Source organism: Oncorhynchus nerka, unplaced genomic scaffold, assembly GCF_034236695.1.
Source record: "Oncorhynchus nerka isolate Pitt River unplaced genomic scaffold, Oner_Uvic_2.0 unplaced_scaffold_3220, whole genome shotgun sequence".
NCBI lineage: Eukaryota > Metazoa > Chordata > Actinopteri > Salmoniformes > Salmonidae > Oncorhynchus > Oncorhynchus nerka.
Window position 1 is genome coordinate 8,882 of NW_027038080.1, and position 16,601 is coordinate 25,482.

The 16,601-nt window shown below is 43.4% G+C and overlaps 1 pseudogene; it reads left to right on the forward strand.

Annotated features, from left to right (window-relative positions):
* Window positions 1-8,428: 8,428 nt before the first annotated feature.
* Window positions 8,429-10,707, forward strand: LOC115121932 (uncharacterized; annotated as a pseudogene).
* The last annotated feature ends 5,894 nt before the right edge of the window (window positions 10,708-16,601 follow it).

Here is a 16,601-nt window from a genome sequence, read left to right on the forward strand (position 1 = left end):
CGGAAAAGACTTCGAAGAATAAACTTGGTGAGCATAGGTTTGGCATAATGGGCAGTTGGCCCCGAACAAGATGGCGTCCAGGCCTCAACATGATTAAAGGTCAAAAATGAAAATAGAGCAATAATTTCTCCGCTTCACATCAAAGTAAATGAACCTACGGTGTCAATAAAAAAAGAACCAGCTATTTATCTTCCAGGCTTGTTTTCGAGTTGCTGTGCGTTTTGTTGCCAACCTATTTTGCTACCTGACAACTTTACGGTTTTCACTTTTTAATTACCGTTCATATATTTATTTATTTTTTCCTCAACTTTTTCACTCCGGACGCTTTATCTGGACACGATTCGTCAGGACCTCCAACAGCCGAAGCTAAGTAGTAACATTAACATGATGCCTTCTAATTGCAGTCGCTGTACTCGCCTTACGGCGAGGATAGCTGTGCTGCAAGCCCAGCTTCAGACGCAATCGTTAGGCAAGGGTAATTTCAGTGTAGGAAAGGATGAAACAGCGTCTGTGCCACCAGTAAGTACAGATAGTTGTAGAAATCCCCTGGCACAGTCCCCGCAGCCGGACAACTTTCTCACGGTTTCTGGAAGGAAATGCTGTCGGAACGCTCAACCGGTGTCGCTCATTCAGCCGACAGAAACTTTCAACCGGTTTTCCCCAGTAAGCAGCGGGTCGGAGTCAGAGGCCAGTCTTCTCTGGTCTCTACTCCTCCCGTTACGGGGTCTGAGACGCCGAAGCTTCCCACCATTAGCTCTGACAAATTGAAAAGTTTCCTGAATTCCTATCGGACCTTGTAGTCATAGCAGATAATATTCTAATCTTTGGTGACTTTAATATTCACATGGAAAAGTCCACAGACTCACTCCAAAAGGCTTTCGGAGCCATCATCGACTCACTGGGTTTTGTCCAACATGTCTCTGGACCCACTCACTGTCACAGTCATACGCTGGACCTAGTTTTGTCCCATGGAATAAATGTTGTGGATCTTAATGTTTTTCCTCATAATCCTGGACTATCGGACCACCATTTTATTACGTTTGCAATTGCAACAAATAATCTGCTCAGACCCCAACCAAGGAACATCAAAAGTCGTGCTATAAATTCACAGACAACACAAAGATTCCTTGATGCCCGTCCAGACTCCCTCTGCCTACCCAAGGACGCCAGAGGACAAAAATCAGTTAACCACCTAACTGAGGATCTCAATTTAACCTTGCGCAATACCCTAGATGCAGTTGCACCCCTAAAAACTAAAAACATTTCTCATAAGAAACTAGCTCCCTGGTACACAGAAAATACCTGAGCTCTGAAGCAAGCTTCCAGAAAATTGGAACGGAAATGGCGCCACACCAAACTGGAAGTCTTCCGACTAGCTTGGAAAGACGGTACCATGCAGTACCGAAGAGCCCTTACTGCTGCTCGATCATCCTATTTTTCTAACTTAATTGAGGAAAATAAGAACAATCCGAAATTTCTTTTTGATACTGTCGCAAAGCTAACTAAAAGCAGCATTCCCCAAGAGAGGATGACTTTCACTTTAGCAGTGATAAATTCATGAACTTTGAGGAAAAGATTATGATTATTAGAAAGCAAATTACGGACTCCTCTTTAAACCTGCGTATTCCTCCAAACCTCAGTTGTCCTGAGTCTGCACAACTCTGCCAGGACCTAGGATCAAGAGAGACGCTCAAGTCTTTTAGTACTATATCTCTTGACACAATGATGAAAATAATCATGGCCTCTAAACCTTCAAGCTGCATACTGGACCCTATTCCAACTAAATTACTGAAAGAGCTGCTTCCTGTGCTTGGCCCTCCTATGTTGAACATAATAAAAGGCTCTCTATCCACTGGATGTGTACCAAACTCACTAAAAGTGGCAGTAATAAAGCCTCTCTTGAAAAAGCCAAACCTTGACCCAGAAAATATAAAAAACTATCGGCCTATATCGAATCTTCCATTCCTCTCAAAAATTTTAGAGAAGGCTGTTGCGCAGCAACTCACTGCCTTCCTGAAGACAAACAATGTATATGAAATTGCTTCAGTCTGGTTTTAGACCCCATCATAGCACTGAGACGGCACTTGTGAAGGTGGTAAATTACATTTTAATAGCATCGGACCGAGGCTCTGCATCTGTCCTCGTGCTCCTAGACCTTAGTGCTGCTTTTGATACCATCGATCACCACATTCTTTTGGAGAGATTGGAAACCCAAATTGGTCTACACGGACATGTTCTGGCCTGGTTTAGATCTTATCTGTCGGAAAGATATCAGTTTGTCTCTGTGAATGGTTTGTCCTCTGACAAATCAACTGTAAATTTTGGTGTTCTCAAGGTTCCGTTTTAGGACCACTATTGTTTTCACTATATATTTTACCTCTTGGGGATGTTATTCGAAAACATAATGTTAACTTTCACTGCTATGCGGATGACACACAGCTGTACATTTCAATGAAACATGGTGAAGCCCCAAAATTGCCCTCGCTAGAAGCATGTGTTTCAGACATAAGGAAGTGGATGGCTCCAAACTTTCTACTATTAAACTCGGACAAAACAGAGATGCTTGTTCTAGGTCCCAAGAAACAAAAAGATCTTCTGTTGAATCTGACAATTAATCTTAATGGTTGTACAGTCGTCTCAAATAAAACTGTGAAGGACCTCGGCGTTACTCTGGACCCTGATCTCTCTTTTGAAGAACATATCAAGACCATTTCGAGGACAGCTTTTTTCCATCTACGTAACATTGCAAAAATCAGAAACTTCCTGTCCAAAAATGATGCAGAAAAATTAATCCATGCTTTTGTCACTTCTAGGTTAGACTACTGCAATGCTCTACTTTCCGGCTACCCGGATAAAGCACTAAATAAACTTCAGTTAGTGCTAAATACGGCTGCTAGAATCCTGACTAGAACCAAAAATTTGATCATATTACTCCAGTGCTAGCCTCTCTACACTGGCTTCCTGTCAAAGCAAGGGCTGATTTCAAGGTTTTACTGCTAACCTACAAAGCATTACATGGGCTTGCTCCTACCTATCTCTCTGATTTGGTCCTGCCGTACATACCTACACGTACGCTACGGTCACAAGACGCAGGCCTCTTAATTGTCCCTAGAATTTCTAAGCAAACAACTGGAGGCAGGGCTTTCTCCTATAGAGCTCCATTTTTATGGAACGGTCTGCCTACCCATGTCAGAGACGCAAACTCGGTCTCAACCTTTAAGTCTTTACTGAAGACTCATCTCTTCAGTGGGTCATATGATTGAGTGTAGTCTGGCCCAGGAGTGGGAAGGTGAACGGAAAGGCTCTGGAGCAACGAACCGCCCTTGCTGTCTCTGCCTGGCCGGTTCACCTCTTTCCACTGGGATTCTCTGCCTCTAACCCTGCTACGGGGCTGAGTCACTGGCTTACTGGGGCTCTCTCATGCCGTCCCTGGGGGGTGCGTCACCTGGGTGGGTTGATTCACTGTTGTGGTCAGCCTGTCTGGGTTGGCGCCCCTTGGGTTGTGCCGTGGCGGAGATCTTTGTGGGCTATACTCGGCCTTGTCTCAGGATGGTAAGTTGGTGGTTGAAGATATCCCTCTAGTGGTGTGGGGGCTGTGCTTTGGCAAAGTGGGTGGGGTTATATCCTTCCTGTTTGGCCCTGTCCGGGGTGTCCTCGGATGGGGCCACAGTGTCTCCTGACCCCTCCTGTCTCAGCCTCCAGTATTTATGCTGCAGTAGTTTATGTGTCGGGGCTAGGGTCAGTTTGTTATATCTGGAGTACTTCTCCTGTCCTATTCGGTGTCCTGTGTGAATCTAAGTGTGCGTTCTCTAATTCTCTCCTTCTCTCTTTCTTTCTCTCTCTCGGAGGACCTGAGCCCTAGGACCATGCCCCAGGACTACCTGACATGATGACTCCTTGCTGTCCCCAGTCCACCTGGCCATGCTGCTGCTCCAGTTTCAACTGGCCTGGGCCCTAGGACCATGTCCCAGGACTACCTGACATGATGACTCCTTGCTGTCCCCAGTCCACCTGGCCATGCTGCTGCTCCAGTTTCAACTGTTCTGCCTTACTATTATTCAACCATGCTGGTCATTTATGAACATTTGAACATCTTGGCCACGTTCTGTTATAATCTCCACCCGGCACAGCCAGAAGAGGACTGGCCACCCCACATATGCTCTCTCTAATTCTCTCTTTCTTTCTCTCTCGGAGGACCTGAGCCCTAGGACCGTGCCCCAGGACTACCTGACATGATGACTCCTTGCTGTCCCCAGTCCACCTGACTGTGCTGCTGCTCCAGTTTCAACTGTTCTGCCTTATTATTATTCGACCATGCTGGTCATTTATGAACATTTGAACATCTTGGTCATGTTCTGTTATAATCTCTACCCGACACAGTCAGAAGAGGACTGGCCACCCCACATAGCCTGGTTCCTCTCTAGGTTTCTTCCTAGGTTTTGGTCTTTCTAGGGAGTTTTTCCTAGCCACCGTGCTTTTACACCTGCATTGTTTGCTGTTTGGGGTTTTAGGCTGGGTTTCTGTACAGCACTTTGAGATATCAGCTGATGTACGAAGGGCTATATAAATAAATTTGATTTGATTTGATTTGGGTAGGGCCGGCGGCAGACCTAGGGTTGGACTTCACATACCTAAGGGAACATTTTGACATTTGCCATATGGTTAGTGAGAAAGTCCACATTGCAAATGTACGGCCCCTTACTAGACGTCCGACAACATTTCTAAAATTGGAGGACAGCGTCGGGCCGTGCAGCAGGGCCGGATCTTCCAGGAAGTCATCAAACGAAGTCTCTCGGACAATCGGTTTTCGTTTAATAAAACGTTCAAATTTTGGTCATTTTTCCGCTGTCCCGGTAAATCCCACAAGAGGACGAGTAGAATCATATTGCAAATGTACAAAACATCACCAATCACGACGTGGCCTTATCTCCTAAACGGAAAAGACTTCGAAGAAGAAACTTGGTGAGCATAGGTTTGGCATAATGGGCAGTTGGCCCCGAACAAGATGGCGTCCAGGCCTCAACATGATTAAAGGTCAAAAATGAAAATAGAGCAATAATTTCTCCGCTTCACATCAAAGTAAATGAACCTACGGTGTCAATAAAAAAAGAACCAGCCATTTATCTATTGTAATTTAAGAGAAATCGTACAATGTCAAATTGTTTTTCTTTTCTTTTTAAGTTACAGATCCAGTTGCAGCTTGTTCAGATGAATCTTTTTCAATTGTGTTTCCGAGCTATGCGAGATTTCTGTGATTTTCTGAAATAACACACACTCATTCAACCCTCTGTAAATAGGTCGGTTCTTAACATAAAGACTTAAAACTCAATATTATATAAGTGCCTACCCCAAGGAGGATATGTGTTTACTTTCAGCTTCCTGTGTAAACCGGAAGTGCCGTAAAATGTTGTCATAGGTGCTGTTTCGAAGGGTTAAAAAGGTCTGATCTTTTCAAAACTTCATATTGGTTATTAGGCCACCCTCATGAACTGTAAATCAGTCATTTCTCCCAACAGATGTCAAAGAAAAGCTCTGTCACACACACACACATACACACACACACACACACACACACACACACACACACACACACACACACACACACACACACACACACACACACACACACACACACACACACACACACGCAGCAAGGATGGAGTGACAAAGTGCGGTGCTTAAAGACACTCAGAGCCTGCAATGGCATTAACATAATCTCTAGGCTGTGCCGAGTTCAACGAGATGCCCCGCTAGACCGTAGCTTGCTCGGTCTGAGCTCATAATGAAGCCTGGCCCTAAATTGCAGGGGCTTTTGGGTGACAGCGGAGAACAGTTAGGGTTAGAAGCAAAAATCTACCTCGGGAACATTCCTGAGGTCCTCCCGATCGGTGCAAGCCTAAACTTGACCATGTGGCATTAACTCTTAAAAGTTAAAAGAAGGTGTTTACATCAAACAGTTTTCATTGACTTCTCTCCCCATAGTAATACATTGCCTGCACCACTAAATTCAACCTGAAGCCCATGTGGGTTATGAATGTCTTATGAACCTGTCTTCCATGACAATCCATCAGGCCACTATGAGGTCTACCTGTGTTGATCCTAAGCTTCCTGAAGCAACCGTAAGTGATTAATTCACCCTAAAAGTGTTTTGATATACATAACTTGCAATTATGAAAATCACTGCATTCAACCCTGTGTAGATCAGTCAATTCTAAACATAAAGACTTAAAACTCAGGATTCTGTAAGAGCCTACCCCAATGAGGATATGTGTTCACGTTCAGCTTCCTGTGCCAACCGGAAGTGCCTTCAAATGGTGTCATATGCGCTGTTTCGAAGGGTTAAAAAGGTCAGATCTTTTTAAAACTTCATATGTGTGATTAAGCAACCCTCATGAACTGTAAATCAGTCATTTTCCCCAACAGATGTCAAAGAAAAGTTCTCACACACACACACACACACACACACACACACACACACATACACACACACACAGACACACACACACACACACACACACACAGCTTGGACGGAGGGACACAGTGTGGTGTGTAGAGACAGACAGAGCCTGCAATAGTTAACTTTGTTCAAACTATTAAAGAACCGTCAGACCTAGAGTTCTGAAACTTTAGAAACCTGTTCTACAGCTCAGGTCGATAGTGCGTGGTGAGTTATGGGGCTCTAGAAGGTTCCTTGACCTAGAAACAGCCTCATACATTTGAAATGACTTCAATTCACTTTGACCATTACGGAAATGACGACATTAGGTAAGTCCCAGAGTCACAAGACTAGGTCCATTGAAACCGCTCGGCCCATAGAGACGGACCTCAACGTTTCTGCCCGATAGCTCATTCAGGGACCCCACCCCGTAGCAAGGCATGGAAAAAAGTGGATTTTCAGCACCAATTAAGGTCTTGCTCGGGCACCGAATGACCTATCGAGCTGAAACTCCCTCATCATATATGACAAATAGACCATCTAGGTTGATTCATGGCTTAACATAGTGCTATATATAATTTTGGCAGAATAAATGCCTTTGGACATGGTTCACTGACTTTGGGTTTGTAACATCCTGATTTGCCACTTTCAAAACTTTAATATTGCACTTGGACATTTCTTATGGCCTTTGGCAAAAAAAAACAGTGACTTTTGACTTCCTATGAAATCATATTGCAAATGGACAAAACATATGCCCTATGGACAAGTTAAAAAAAAAATGAAATATGACAAAAGTATATTCATACAGTTCTTACACATGAGTAATTGACACAAAATCGAAAGAATTTCGATAAACAGTCCAGAAAGCACTTTTTTAAGGGAGTGTTCAATTTTTCAAAATTTTACTCTTGGGTCTTGACTTGTGTTACATTTGCAATATGAAAAATCACAGTGGAGCGCACTCGCCATCTGTTGGATTTTTGGAATGCTACACTTGGCATTTGCCATATGGCATTTGCAATCAACTTTGATTGAAACAACGCCGAATTGAGTGGTATGTTTCGTACGGTGTCAATGACTTCCCATTCATTTTAGTTTCTTATTCATCCCTTTACATTTGTGTGTATAAGGTAGTTGTTTTTGTATAAGGTAGTTGAAATTGTTAGATTACTAGTTAGATTTTACTGCATAGTCAGAACTAGAAGCACAAGCATTTCGCTACACTCGCATTAACATCTGCTAACAATGTGTATGTGACCAATAAAATTTGATTTGAATTTTTGCAAACAATGAACAAAACAAACAAATCCCCTGTCAAGAGAATACATTGTACAAGTTAAATCACGTAAAAGCCAAGAGAGAAATTACACAACATATTTCACAAGCAGCAACTTTTCAGTAGATATGAAACACTTTTTCCCCAAACATTGCAACCAAAATGTATTCCAAAAGCTATATTTAAATGAAGTTCTACAGAACCCACAGAGGAGACAACGCAATAGCTGCCAGCTCGCTAACTTAGGCTGCTTTTACACAGGCAGACCAATTCAGATCCTTTTTTTACTCATTTGTCTTTTGACCAATCACATCAGATCTTTTCAAATCAGCTCTTTTTCAGAGCAGATCTGATTGGTCAAAAGACTAATTAGTGAAAAACAAGATCAGAATTGTGCTGCCTGTGTAAACGCTGCCTTACTGCCTTGAGTTGTTGATATATCAGCTGAGTGTATATTTACAGCCTGAACAGCCAGTTGTCATCACTGTTTGATTGATTGATCATGTTCATCTGCATGTCATTGTGGTGTCATAACGTTAGCCCTCTTTGTGTGAATTTCAAAAGTCTTTCCTTAACTCTTCGCGTCCTCTGTCCTCACCTTGGTTGTTTTAAAATCTGTCCGCTCCACAAAGACATACATCTGAGAATGATCAATCAATAAGCCAGTGATTGGATGGCAACTGCAGGTTCAGGCAATAAATACACACCAAGCTGGTACGTCAACTAAGCATGGCAGTAAGGCACTGAGCTACTAATTGCGTTGTCTGGGCTGTTGGTGGGTTAAGGCTTTGATATGGCTTTTGGAATTAATTTGGGGTAAGATTCTTTGACCAATGTGTTTCAGGTCAACTGCAAGGTTGCTGCTTGTATTTGGAATGTGGATGTGTAATGGCAACTTCTTTTCTTGACAGGATTGTGTTCCTTTGCTCATTGTTTGCAGAACACTCAAGTTTTACATGGGCTCCACGTGGTAAGGCATGAACACAAAACGTTGTCACTTTTGTCAGACCAACCTTCAAGTTTGGCACTGAATCTATAACTTCCCTTCTGTTTAGATGCCCAGAGACTAAGAGGCTATGGGTTTTCTGGCTCTTCCAGAATGGAAGTTGAGCAGAGGCAAACAGGTGGCAGCTATCCCCAGGATCAATTCAGACCGGCCTCTCACACTTCTGGTTCGGTCCAGAGTGAAGCTACTTACCGCGGGACTGGATACAACACACTCGGAGGCTTTGCTCCAAGCTCCCTCCAGCCAGCCCCAAGGGGCTCTGGATCTATCCCCAGCAGCTTTACCTCCGCCCAGACAAAGGGTAAGAGGACCCGTGCCAAGAATACTGACATTAGCCTCTCTGGTTCTATAGCCAGTGGATCCTCTGTCAGCCACAACAAGCATCAAACCAAGGCCAGCAGAACCTATGGTCAAAGTGTCACTGACCCCAGTGCATTAAGGCCAGTTTCAAGTTGGGAGGTAAAGAGAATCCAGGCCAACACTCTTCGTACTGTACAGCCTCACTCCGCAGCTCTGGACTAGTCCAGAATCCTGATGTTGTGTTTAATGTCCAGAGTAGAACTGCCTCTAACCTGAAACCATCTACTCCTAACTATGGCTCTACCCAGAGTGAATTCAAGTTCTCCACCTCCAGACAACCCAACCAAGGCCAGACTCTGAGTAGAGGAGCCCCCAGCCTCTATGGTCAAACTGCCACCCACACCACCTCCCTCACCCACTATGTCCAGGACCTGAAGCAAGGGAGCAGCTTCCCTTCCCTGGCTTTCAAGGGACCAATGGAGATCTCTGCCCGGTCAATTTCCACTCCTGACCGTGAAGTTCCCTCAAGTGGTTCTTCACAAACTTCATTTAGACCAGGTCCTCTGCGTTTTGGTTCTACTGAAGGTGGGAGTGCAACAAACAGCTACAAGCCTAGCTTCTCCCAAGATGTCATGCAATACCAGAGCAACTCTGCCAGTAGAAGTGTTTCAACTTCCAATCAATATGCCCAAACCTCTGGCCAGAGAATAGATGGAGCCTCTACCTCAAGTCGCGGCATGCCCACTTCTAGCCTGGCCTCTCGCTCCAGTCTTTTCGCCCCAGCTCTACAGCTAGTGGAAACTCCTATGGCGCCTACAAGCCTGGCTCTGACCTTGGTGCAACACCAAGCCAAAGCCTGTTTACCTCTAACCAAGGTGGAAGGGGTTCAACATACAGCCAGAATCTCCTTGCAAAACCTGCCCAAGGGAAGTACGGACAAATGTCTGCTCAGTGGGGAGCTACCAGCCCAGCTATGCTGCCAGTAGTGGGCCAGTCTCCAGCCTCTTCAGTTCTACCCAGGCTGCCAGTTCTTCAACATTCATCCAGAATGCTCCTGCCACAGCCCAGAAGCCAAGTGGCTCTAAACCTGTCCCCAGTCAACGCTATCAGCCCAGCTATTTGTTCAATGCAGTGAAGTCCAAAACTAGCTCTGCCAGACGTCCCACCCAGAGCCTCTTGTCTAGCAGCTATGGCCCTACCCAGAGCAGGACCAGCAGTGCCAGCTCGATCAACGCCGCTTTGCCCTGACCATGCACAGCATCCCAGAATTGTACGGCGGATCTACAATCCACCGGCTCATAGACCCTACTCGGTAGGAGTAGTGCCTCCCTAGCCACTCAACCCAGCTCTTCAAGTGTCAGCAAGCCACAGCCAAACCACTATCTGCCAAGCAGAAAGGCCCTAGCACAACCTAAATTGAGTCCAGAGCTTTAGGGGAGTCCAGAACATGACGAAGTGGGATCTGTAGCCACCAGTTGAGGTGAGATTTCAGTTTCTCTGTATTTTTATGCCATTTGGGCTGTTTAGCTTTACATAGGCAGTTCATTGATCTTTTTGCGATTGGCGTAGTCAAAGATCAGAATTTGGCTGCCTGTGTAAATGCAGCCTTGGCACCTGTCTTTGCATTCATGTATGCTTGTTACTAATCTTTTTGTCTTCTAGGTGCTGTGACCTGGAAGTGTTGTCAGACTTCTCTACTTCAATTGTTTTAAATAAAATTTACTAATACATATTAGTCTTTATCTATTTAATTGTTTTCAAATGTTTTGAATGCCTTCAAAGGGATGTCAGTGTTGTGGTAGTTAGGTTGCTTGTTCCAGTAGAAGAAATGTTGGCTCTCTGGCATTTGACAGGATCTTTTGCATCACTGGACCTCTGCAATCAATGAGCCTGAATCAGAGTTTTGGGCCTGATGCCCTTAATATTAATGGTGACTCTAATGCACTTGCTTTCTATCTCACTAAACCCTCCTGAAAGTTCTCTGAAGTATTTCATTAACCCCCCTCTCCAAAAAAGTAAATGAACGTTTTTTTCCCATTGTCTGATCATCCAGAAAATGACAAACTACTTGTCACATACGCTGACTACAAGTGTGAATTTTGCCATAATGTTTACTTGCAAGCCCCTTTCATTTTTTAAAATGAATTGTTCAGCAGTCTTATAGCTTGAGATGCCATTAAGCTGTTGAGGAGCCTTTTGGTCCTAGACCTGGCACTCCGGAACCGCTTACCGTGCGGTAGCAGAAGTTTAACTTGGACTGCAACCGATCAGGAGGCTCTTGATGGTGCAGCTGTAAAGCCTTCTGGGGACCCATGACAATTCTTGTCAGTCTCTTGGGGGGGGGGTTGTCGTATCCTCTTCACGACTGTCTTGGTATGTTTGACCCATGAGAGTTCTTTGTCGATGTGGACACCAAGGTATTTTAACTCTCGGCCTGCTCCATTACAGGCCCGTTAATAGGGGCTTGTTCGGCCCGCTTTTTCCTGTAGTCCACGATCAGCTCCTTAGTCTTGCTCACGTTGAAGGATAGATGTTTTCTGGTACCACTCTGCCAGTTCTCTGCCCTCCCGAAAGGCCGTCTCGTCGGTATCAGGCCAAACATTCCTGTTACTGAGCTCAGCTCCATGTTTCAAAATGAGTGGTACATCTTGCCTCATATGTTATGTTAGCATAGCCAATATACATCTAATAATATGACTGTCAGAAAGGACACAGGAATAGCAGCATTGTCATTGGAGTATTTGCATGTGTGGGTTCTATAATGGAATTTCACCTTGCAAACCTTGTACCCAGAATGTCACTAACTGCTTGTTTGTGCCTGCTTGACCAAACTGAATCAAACATCACCAGGTATGCTCCATATGGAGACACAGGACACTTTTTCTCTCTTGCTCTTCCCCACCAGTCTGGTAGGTGTCAATCTGATTGATGGGGATCATTACTGTCCCCTGCTGGAAGCGTGTGAGCAGGAGGAGCCAGTGTGTGCCATCAGGCCCCCTATCCATGAGGATACCTGTCACATTGTCACACTTTCACCCTCACGTCTTATCAGACACATGACACATTTTTTTAGGAGCTGTTTCCTTTCCTCTCTTTTTCCATAACGCCTGGCAACATTCACAAGAAAGAAAAATAAAGAGAAAAATTACGTTCACGCAGAATACAGAAATATAAAATAAAATACAAATAAATCTTTCATTGGCATCAGCAGAAACGATCTTGTTGACAGGACCTTTAGACAGAGGGTAGATTTGCAGGAAGAGGAGAAAGGTGTCTTAAATCATACTGAAAATGAGTTCTATTAATTAATAAAGGATGGAGGTGACTCTTCTGTTCTCTCTCTAATGGGAAACAACACTCTCTTCTCTATTCGTCAGGCCATTCAACAATCTGCTTCACCCATGATATTTCATCATAATAAGCATACAACGTACTTATTGGCTTTATTGGCATGGGAAACATATGTTTACACTGCCAAAGCAAATGGAATAGACAATAAACAAAAGGAAATAAACAATTCTTTCTAATTTGCATTAATTTCTTGCAGGTCAGAAATGTTCTGGTCTGGTGTTCTACTTTTTATTTCATTTTATTTTACATTTATTTAATTAAGCAAGTCAGTTAAGAACAAATTCTTATTTACAATGATGGCCTACCCCAGCCAAACACTCCCCTAACCCGGACGACGCTGGGCCAATTGTGTTTACTAATACCACAACTAATAGGTAATGCTGGGGCTGGGGCTTTCTGCTTGGCAGGTGCAGTGTGGTTTGGCTGTGGCTTGCTGACACTTGCAGAGCTGGGTTTGGAGTGGCTAGGGAGGAGGCACTACTGAGGCGACAGACACAAGCTCCACCGTAGTATTCTGCGATGTTGTGGATGGTGGCCAGGGCGAAGCGTTGAGGTGTGGTGGAGGTGCCACACTTGGTAAGGCCATAGCTTCTAGAGGAGAGGCTTTGGGTAGGGCCGGTGGCAGACCTAGGGTTGGACTTCACTTACCTTAAGGGAACATTTTGACATTTGCCATATGGTTAGTGAGAAAGTCCACATTGCAAATGTACGGCCCCTTACTAGACGTCCGACAACATTTCTAAAATTGGAGGACAGCGTCTGGCCGTGCAGCAGGGCCGGATCTTCCAGGAAGTCATCAAACGAAGTCTCTCGGACATTCGGTTTTCGTTTAATAAAACGTTCAAATTTTTGTCATTTTTCCGCTGTCCCGGTAAATCCCACAAGAGGACGAGTAGAATCATATTGCAAATGTACAAAACATCACCAATCACGACGTGGCCTTATCTCCTAAACGGAAAAGACTTCGAAGAAGAAACTTGGTGAGCATAGGTTTGGCATAATGGGCAGTTGGCCCCGAACAAGATGGCGTCCAGGCCTCAACATGATTAAAGGTCAAAAATGAAAATAGAGCAATAATTTCTCGCTTCACATCAAAGTAAATGAACCTACGGTGTCAATAAAAAAGAACCAGCCATTTATCTATTGTAATTTAAGAGAAATCGTACAATGTCAAATTGTTTTTCTTTTCTTTTTAAGTTACAGATCCAGTTGCAGCTTGTTCAGATGAATCTTTTTAAATTGTGTTTCCGAGCTATGCGAGATTTCTGTGATTTTCTGAAATAACACACACTCATTCAACCCTCTGTAAATAGGTTGGTTCTTAACATAAAGACTTAAAACTCAATATTATATAAGTGCCTACCCCAAGGAGGATATGTGTTTACTTTCAGCTTCCTGTGTAAACCGGAAGTGCCGTAAAATGTTGTCATAGGTGCTGTTTCGAAGGGTTAAAAAGGTCTGATCTTTTCAAAACTTCATATTGGTTATTAGGCAACCCTCATGAACTGTAAATCAGTCATTTCTCCCAACAGATGTCAAAGAAAAGCTCTGTCACACACACACACACACACACACACACACACACACACACACACACACACACACACACACACACACACACACACACACACACACACACACACACACACACACACACACGCAGCAAGGATGGAGTGACAAAGTGCGGTGCTTAAAGACACTCAGAGCCTGCAATGGCATTACCATAATCTCTAGGCTGTGCCGAGTTCAACGAGATGCCCCGCTAGACCGTAGCTTGCTCGGTCTGAGCTCATAATGAAGCCTGGCCCTAAATTGCAGGGGCTTTTGGGTGACAGCGGGAGAACAGTTAGGGTTAGAAGCAAAAATCTACCTCGGGAACATTCCTGAGGTCCTCCCGATCGGTGCAAGCCTAAACTTGACCATGTGGCATTAACTCTTAAAAGTTAAAAGAAGGTGTTTACATCAAACAGTTTTCATTGACTTCTCTCCCCATAGTAATACATTGCCTGCACCACTAAATTCAACCTGAAGCCCATGTGGGTTATGAATGTCTTATGAACCTGTCTTCCATGACAATCCATCTGGCCACTATGAGGTCTACCTGTGTTGATCCTATGCTTCCTGAAGCAACCGTAAGTGATTAAATTCACCCTAAAAGTGTTTTGATATACATAACTTGCAATTATGAAAATCACTGCATTCAACCCTGTGTAGATCAGTCAATTCTAAACATAAAGACTTAAAACTCAGGATTCTGTAAGAGCCTACCCCAATGAGGATATGTGTTCACGTTCAGCTTCCTGTGCCAACCGGAAGTGCCTTCAAATGGTGTCATATGCGCTGTTTCGAAGGGTTAAAAAGGTCAGATCTTTTTAAAACTTCATATGTGTGATTAAGCAACCCTCATGAACTGTAAATCAGTCATTTTCCCCAACAGATGTCAAAGAAAAGTTCACAGATTACAATGACATCTCTCCTTATAGGAATACATTGCCTGCTCCCCTAAATTCAACCTAGAGCCTATGTGGGTTAATAATGCCTTATGAACCTGTCTTCGATGACAATCCAACCCTATGTAAATCAGTCAGTTCTTAACGTAAAGACTTAAAACTCAGGATTCTGTAACTGCATACCCCAATGAGGATATGTGTTTACTTTTAGCTTCCTGTGCCAACCGGAAGTGCCATAATTGGTGTCATAGGGGCTGTTTCGAAGGGTTAAAAAAGTCAGATCTTTCCAAAACAAAATCAGTCATGTCTCCCATAAAATTTCCAAGAAAAACTCACACACACACACACACAGCTTGTACGGAGGGACACAGTGTGGTGTGTAGAGACAGACAGAGCCTGCAATAGTTAACTTTGTTCAAACTATTAACCTCTTAGAATTCTCGCTCTATACTGCCCCTGTTGGAGAAAGTGCGTACCCATAGTAAACTGAAAATATTTTTCCCCAAAATTGCTAATATATGCATATAAAAATTATTATTGAATAGAAAACACTCTAACGTTTCTAAAACCGTTTAAATTATGTCTGTATGTAAAGCAGAACTCCCAGGGCAGCCTTTCTCCCAAAGTCTCTCTTGTCATTAGAAAAGTTGGGTCAACTTTGACTTCATGGCCCTCACCCTTTCCAGGCGTTCACTGTGAGAATCCCACGAGCCCTGCACCTTTGGCGCGCGAAATTGCTCGTGTCCCTCTCAAAACCGGGCACTCTATTGCGCGCGGCCGATTAGAGGTACGTCTTTTTCCAACATGCAGCATTTGAAGCCGGTTTGTCTGTTAGCGCTGTCCTTTGTTCTACATGCTAACAACAGCATAAAGCTCGATTTTGCACATCGTTTGACCAGTTTAATCGACATATAATATGTAAATTGGAAGTTTTGGTGCGCAAGAGTGCTGGACCAGAAGTCATTTTTGATGCATTTCAGCTGAAGCAGTTAGCATATGCTAATACAGGGACACGCAACGTGAAACCAAACGATTTATTGGGTAAGTATGACTCCTTCTACGTCTTCTGATGGAAGAACATCAAAGGTAAGGGAATATTTATGTGGTTATTTTGGGTTTCTGTGGACTCCAAACGTACTGCTAATATCTGAGCGCCGACTCCTAGTATAGCCAAGTGAACGATGTCTGTAACGTTAAAAATAAATGTAATACAGCGGTTGCATTAAGAAGAAGTGTATCTTTGTAAATATATGTAGAACATGTATATTTAGTCATGTTTATTGCTTGTTATCTGACGTTATCTGTCGGAACTATCATCATTTCTCCTGACATTTGAGTAGCATGTTTTTTTTTTAAATGTCGTCAACCGAGATTTATGGATATTATATAGCATATTATTGAAAAAAAATTAAATGTACTGTGTAACATGTAATATTACTGTCATCTGAGGAAGATTTTCAAAAGGTTAGTGAATTATTTATTTTTTTATCCTACTTTTAAATTTTATTTTTTCTGGGACAAAATGGCCGCCGCTTGCCTTTTGTTTCGGTGGTGATCTAATATAAATATGTGCTATGTTTTCGCCGTAAAACATTTTAGAAATCTGACTTGCTGGGTAGATTAACAAGATGTTTATCTTTCATTTGAGCTATTGGACTTGTTAATGTGTGGAGGTTAAATATTTTTAGGAATATTTTTTCGCATTGTGCGTTATGCTAATGAGCTTGAGCCGTAGTCACGATACCGGATCCGGGATGGGTCGGACTATGAGGTTAAAGAACC